The sequence below is a fragment of the Octopus bimaculoides genome, chromosome 7, assembly GCF_046866305.1.
Source record: "Octopus bimaculoides isolate indiv1 chromosome 7, ASM4686630v1, whole genome shotgun sequence".
Taxonomy (NCBI): Eukaryota; Metazoa; Mollusca; class Cephalopoda; order Octopoda; family Octopodidae; genus Octopus; species Octopus bimaculoides.
The window spans coordinates 23,009,430-23,016,929 of NC_142934.1; the positions used below are offsets into that span (position 1 = coordinate 23,009,430).

The window sequence follows — 7,500 nt, forward strand, 5'->3', positions numbered from 1 at the left end:
TAATCCCATGAAGCAGAGTGGCGCAGTGGAAGCGTGCTGGGCCCATAACCCAGAGGTCCGTAGATCGAAACTACGCTCTGCTAGCTTTTCGAAAATTTTCTTTCTTTTTTTTTTTTTTTCATCAAATACTCAAATATTTATGTAGTTCAATATTCAATAACTAAAAGGAAAATCATTATTATATATAAAAAGATATATATATAATATATATATATATATATATATATATATATATATATATATATATATACATATATATATATATATATAAAGGTACACACACACACATTGGATCCATACGTAAAAAATTCACCCCGTAGTTGATGAAATCAAACAATAATATTTCTTAATAGATGATTGTTAGCGATAGAATCAATATTAGTATGAAAAGGCAATCTTTATATCCAACTTAACGTGCAGTATTCGCCTTGGCAGGTCTTCTCATACAGATGATACATGGTGCATAAAAGCACACACATATATATCGGTAGATGTCTATCACACATGTCACTTCGTAGAGATGTTCAGTGGTTGTGTACTAGACTCATAATATTCATCTTTTGCAGTGTAAATTGTTGGAGGTTTATAACATACTGATTTTTGTAGTGCATAAACACAAGAAATTTCCAGTTTTTAGGAATAGATATAAAGACAAAATGATATAGAGGCCCGTAGATAGAATCGACGCTCTGCTGAATAATTTCAAGTTCATTCAAAGTCATTCTAGAGTAATTTTTAATTATTTCGGAAATACAAACCTCAACTAGAAAGGTCAAGACTAAAAGTTTCTCACGAAATCTCAAACAAACAGCAAGAACGAGGTGGCCCCATAACAGCAAATAAAGTAGATAGTTGGCACATTGCCTTATCCATCGATCCATCCATACGTATATACATTTACATATATTTTGTGTGTGTGTGTGGTATACTTTGGTCAAACGTGAATGAAAACTACACAGAATCGACATAACTGTAGCACCAATACGTCTTACAATAGAAAATCGCACAAATTATGATTACATAAATTCTCGCTTTCTGCAATTCTTGTAGGGAAATTTACCAACAATCAATAATATGTAATATATACGCGTTTAGTCCCATGAAGCAGAGTGGCGCAGTGGAAGCGTGCTGGGCCCATAACCCAGAGGTCCGTAGATCGAAACTACGCTCTGCTAAATCTTAGAAATAACATTTTTTTTTTTCCTCAAATACTGGAATATTTTATGTAGTTCAATATTCAATACTTAAAAGATGTGTAGTCTATTTTTGTGTGTGTATGTGTGTGTGTGGTACTAAGTTAAACCATCAGTGATGGACGTTACTCACGCCATATTCTGATTGCAATCTCTCAGTAACATATATTAGTTTCTATTCATCAACCTTTACCAGTTCCATTAACATAATGAAGTATATTCAACTAACTGTACAACTGCCCCGACCAAACTTGTCTGGGGATCTGGAATCAGAATTATTCTAAACGTTCAACTACGTTACCGCACTTATTTATTTGGCTTACGTGTTATTAAAAGCTTATAAATTTTATAGTGATGCAGATTTAGTACTGTGAGACGGATCTTTGTACATATATATATACGTATATATGTGTGTGTGTGTGTGTTTTGAAAAGTATTGTGTACAGATTGATTAACATTAAAGAAACATTACTACGATCCGATGTGAGAGTTTATACTTGGTCAAAATACTAGAAAATAGCAACCGAATCTCGCTGTCATTTAAAGCCTTGTCAGCTAAACATAACACACGCATGCGCACTCAAAAAAACTCTAAGTACGCATTAGATTAAGTACTAAATACGCCATGTTTAGAATGATTGGATAATCACTGTAGGAACAGCTTTGATAATTACGCTACTTAAACACGGTTTTACCCAGTGTTAAGCACCAACTCCGCCAAAAAAACATCATTCAGGTGTATATCAGAAAATGTTTGTATTAAGAAAACGTTTACACGAAGCAAATTATAAATATTTGGCTTGTACTAGTTTCGATGCACGAAACACCTGGTTTACGCTGCCATCGCAAGACGGCTAGGCTGAACTTACGCAATAGAAAACTACTGCAGACATATCAAGTATTAATGATTTAAGAATTTACCCAACTAATATAGGCGCGAGCATAGCTTTCCCAACCACATGGTTCCGGGTTCAGTCCTGCTGCGTTCCACCTTGGACAAGTGTTTTCTACTATAGCCTCGATCTGACCAAAGCCTTGTAAGTGGATTTGGTAAACGGAAAATGAAAGAAGCCCGTCGTATATGTGTGTGTGTGTGTGTGTGTGTGTGTGTGTGTGTGTGTGTGTGTGTGTGTGTTTCTATCTGTGTTTGTCTCTATCACCTCTTGAGGACTGGTATTTGTTAACGTCCCCGTAACTTAGCGATTTAGCAAAACAGACCGACAGAATAAGTACCAGGCTTTGGAAAAAAAAAGTATTGAGGTCGATACATTCGACTAAAAAATTCTTCAAGGCGGTGCTCCAACATGGCCACGCTTTAATGAATGAAACGCTTAAAAGAATATGAAATCATGCGATAAATGCATATTTTTTAGCCTGAATATGTCTCTTAATTTTCCGCTTCTAGAGAGATAGACATGACTCAAAATGGAACCGTCACACAATGTATGGTTCCAGTATTTGAGTCACATATTCATTTCTGAGAGAGACGTTCGCATTTCTCATTAACAGAGGAATTTACACGTTCCATGGAAAATGTCACTAACTAAACGGAAGGCGAGAATCCTAAAAATAAGTACTATGATTTGTTTTATGACAAAATTACAACAATATAGTACCTAGTTCTGTATTTAAGAGATGAGAAATTATGTACATTATTTACATTTGATGGATATTTGTCCTCATCTTGTTTCTTTCGGCTGATATACCCTCCAACCTTCATCAGGTGTCTTGGGGAAATTTCGAACCTGGGTAGTGGTTAAGAGCACGGGCTACTAACTCCAAGATTCCAAGTTCGATTACAAACAGTGACCTAAACAACAATGATAATAATAATAATAATAATAATAATAATAATAATAATAATAATAATAATAATAATAATAATAACATCGAAAAATACGTTAGGAATGAGAACCCAGGTTCGAAATTTCCCCAAGACACCTGATGAACACTGGAGGGTATATCAGCCGAAATGTTGTGTTAACAACAAACAAGATGAGGACAAATAGCCGTCAAATGTAAATAATGTAAATAATGAATATAGCACCTAGGTTGAGGCGGCGAGCTGGCAGAATCGTTAGCACGCCGGGTAAATTGCTTAGCGGCATTTCGTTCGTCTTAAGTTCTGAGTTCAAATTCCGCCGAGGTAAACTTTGCTTTTATCCTTTCGGGGGTCGATAAAATAAATACCAGTTGAAAACTTGGGTCGATTTAATTGACTTACCTCATCCCTGAAATTACTGTTCTTGGGCCATAATTTGAAACCAATATAGTACCTAAGTGTATTAGGGAGTAGTTCCGATCTGGCTGACTGACACTCCGTCGGTTATGACGACGATGGGTCGAGCTGATCCGATCAACGAAACAGCCTGCTCTTGAAATTAACATGCATGTGGCTGAGCACTCCACAGACACAGGTACCCTTAACGTAATTCTCAGGGAGATGCAGTGTGACAGAGTGTGTGACAAGGCTGGCCCTTCGAAATACAGCTACTATTCATTTTTGCCAGCTGAGTGGACTGGAAACACGTAAAATAGTGTCTTGCTCAAGGATATGACGCGTCACCGGGAATTGAACTCACAGCCTTGCAATCGCGAGCCGAATACTCTAACCAGTAAGCCACGCGCCTTCACAGTTTCGATCTGCGGACTTAGGAGTTCAGCACATGATTATTACTGCGCCACTCCTGCGAATATTTGTGATAATAAAAATCTTAAATTTTCATCGAAATTTAAAATATTGAAATTGTTAGAGGTTTTTTTTGTGAGCAGGGTGTGTTTGTACAATGAAATATTTTACAAGCAATTTAATCTGATAGATTAGAGATAATACATTTATCGATCCAGTGAAATGAGATATAATCCATCATTGCATTGTAATATCGATTAATCGATAATATCAGTCATGTCACTTCAGTAATGCATATGAACTTTTCAAAATTATTTTGAGAACATCATATATTGATTTCATATAGAAATTTTACCCTTAATTATACTAATTACAATTGAATAATTATTCATTCAATAATTAAGTTATAGTACCAATTCCAACGAATCTAAAGAATACTTTTCAACTGTCACAACGGAAAAGAAATAAAAAGCGAAACTAATTAATTAAAATGGCACCAGAGGAAATTGAAACCGTTACTATAGACACCACAAACTAAGACTCATTATTATATTCCACAGATCGACAAGAGTTAGTTACATATTGAGGTGGTATGTCAATAGATAGAAATATCACGTAATGAAAACAAACAACTATGTTCCAAGACTTTCTAATATACATACATGTATGTATGTATGTATGTACGTATGTATGTATGTATGTATGCATATATGTATGTATGTATGTATGTATGTATGTGTAAAAGTGAACTTTGGTCAACTGTACATGGAAATCACACAAAGTCGAGAAAATTATGACAATAATATTTCTTAAATGCAACATGACACAAACAAAGATTATATTAGTTTTATGGAATCTTACGAACAATCAATAATAAATTACGTTGTCTGCTCAATAAGTATCTGGAGTGTTGCCATAGTAACGAAGCTAAAGCACTCAGAGTAAAGCCGCTTGATAAAAATTGACCTTGAACTCTGCTTTGCATGCGCACTAAGTTTTAACGTTCTAGCTCACTTCCGCTGTTTACAGCAGTGCTTGGAAGGAACGTGTGTAGCGTGTGATCGTCGCATTGACCATGACAAAGAAAGTTGAGCAGAGAATCTGCATCAAATTTTGCCAAAAGCTTCGCGATATCTGCTCGGACGTCTGCGCAAAGTCACTGAAAGTGTATGGAGGGGAGTGTATGAGTCGCACGAAGTGTACGAGTGGTTCCGACGTTTCCAAGATGGCCGAAAAATATCGAAAGTGACAAACGTTCTGGGAGACTTACAACTAGCAGAACTGATAAAATACCATCGCAGATGTGCGTGCAGCTGTGAGAGGGAATCGTCGAATCACCGTACGTGGGTTATCAGAGGATGTGCGGATTAGTTACGGTTCAGTTCAGTCCATTATCACTGGAGATTTCGGTATGAGACGCGTGTCTACCATACTGCTTTTAGCTGACCAAAAAGACACTCGGGTTTCAGTTGCATAAGATCTTGATTGTGTCGAGAACGATGAAGACTTTTTGAAAATGTTCATAATGGGTGATGAATCGTGGGATATGGGTATGACCCTGAAACAAAAGCCCAGTCTTCGCAGTGGAAGACCCCAACCTCTAATGAGTTGAAGCAATGTGAAGACACTGTTGACGGTTCTTTTCAACTACCAGGGGAATGTTAATCATGAGTATTGTCCACAAGGAGTATGACCGTGACGTTTTGCAGCGTTTGATGGATGCTATTCGTTGGAAAAGGTCACAATTGCATGCGTTCGGTGGGTGGCAATTGCACGATGATAACGCATCTGCCTATTCAGCGGAGCTTGTGCAGCAGTTTTTGGCTAGGCACAGCATTTCTCAAGTCCGATAACCACCGTATTCTCCAGATCTCGCCCCCTGTGACTTTTTCCTCTTCCCAAAAATCAAATCTCGCTTGAAAGGAATAAGATTTCAGGACGTCGATGAAATCTAAGTGAATGCGACGAGGCAGCTGCTGATTATCCCAGAAAACGAGTTCCAGGAAATGCTTCCATCAATGGAAACAGCGCTGAATCCAGTGTGTGGCTTCTGAAGGGCACAAGAAGATTAAATGCCAACTTGATACCTGTTGTAGTTTTGTTTTTATAGCACCAGGTTGGATACTTACTGATCAGACCTCATATACATAGTACTTTAATAAATTACATATATGATATTTTCGAGCAGCAGAGTGGCGCAGTGGAAGCGTGCTGGGCCCATAACCCAGAGGTCCGTAGATCGAAACTACGTTCTGCTAGTAAGTTCATATTTTTTTTCCATCATGTGGTATTAAAATGCTGATGTGGCTCAATGTTTAGTATTTGATAATAAAGCCGTTAAATCTTTATTTGAACGATACCATAAAAATTGATTTTATAGCTAGAAAACAGATATAAAAATAAAATATGAGATTGCTAAACATAAATTTCGCATAATAGTTGATGAAATTGATCAATGATATTTATCAATAGATGTTCACGAAATATGTCATTCAACAGAGATGTTTAGTGGGAGTTTACTGGATTTAAAATCCAGAGATCTGTAGAACCGAAACCCAGTTAGCGGGAAAACTTCAAGTTCATTCATAGCAGTCTAGCACTAATTCTCACTTCTTTGCAGCTCTGGACTAAATATCTCTCACGGAACACAAAACAAAAATGAATAACAGGCAGTTACAGGAAATAAACTACATATTTGGCACATTGCCATTTCTATTCAACCATATATCTACATGTAGAGGCGCATGGCTTAGTGGATCGTAAGATTGTGGTTTCGATTCCTGGACCCGGCAAACGCGTTGTATTCTTGAGCAAAACACTATTTCACGTTGCTCCATTTCATTCAGCTGGCAAAAATGCGTAATCCTGCGATGGACCGGCGTCCCGTCCACATGGGGAATATATCTGCCATGAAACCGGGAAACCGGCTCTTAAGGGTTATTAGTCGAGAAGATAACTTTACCTTTATATATATATATATATATATATATATATATATATATATATATATACATATATATATACATATGTGTATGTGTGTGTGTTTTGTACAAAGGGAAATTCTCAATCTCATTGGTTGTTATATAGGCTCTGCAGGTAAAATGGTATGATCAAAAGCATTCCAAAAATGAACATCCCATCGATTTAAGTATCTGTTAAGCTACTTTAGCAATATATTGACTTTCTTTTGTGAAGACTAATGTGTTTTCAGGGACATTGGATTGCTATTTCATGTTGAGTGGACCCACTATTCATACATCAAGCAAAAAACGTGCGCACGCGCGCACGTATGTTTTCTAATATATTCATATAGATCATAAGATAATTTTTTTTTTGTAATTCGGAAAAAAAATCCAATTTCTTTCCTGTCAAATACTGAACACTGAAATTGAATCACATCAATATCTCAACACTGGATGAAGAAAAGAAAAATATCTAAGAAGTAGAAAAAAAAAAAAAAAAAAAATTGCTAGCAGAACGTAGTTTCGATCTGCAGACATCTGGTTTATGGGAACAGCACATTTCTACTGCGACACTGCTTCCGAATGACGACAGTTGTATATTTTATGCTTTATTGGTTTTCGTAAGGTTCCATGCACCGTTTAATGTTATCTCTTTTTCTGATGTACAACATTCTTTAATAAAAATTATTGTACGATTTCCTCAATGATTCTGTGA

General features: G+C 36.5%; 2 non-coding genes across 2 annotated transcripts; both read left to right on the top strand.

Annotated features, from left to right (window-relative positions):
- The first annotated feature begins 11 nt into the window (after positions 1–11).
- Positions 12–83, top strand: Trnam-cau (transfer RNA methionine (anticodon CAU)). The gene has a single exon. It is a non-coding gene; the product is annotated as a tRNA-Met (tRNA).
- Positions 84–1,103: 1,020 nt separating this feature from the next.
- Positions 1,104–1,175, top strand: Trnam-cau (transfer RNA methionine (anticodon CAU)). The gene has a single exon. It is a non-coding gene; the product is annotated as a tRNA-Met (tRNA).
- Positions 1,176–7,500: the final 6,325 nt, after the last annotated feature.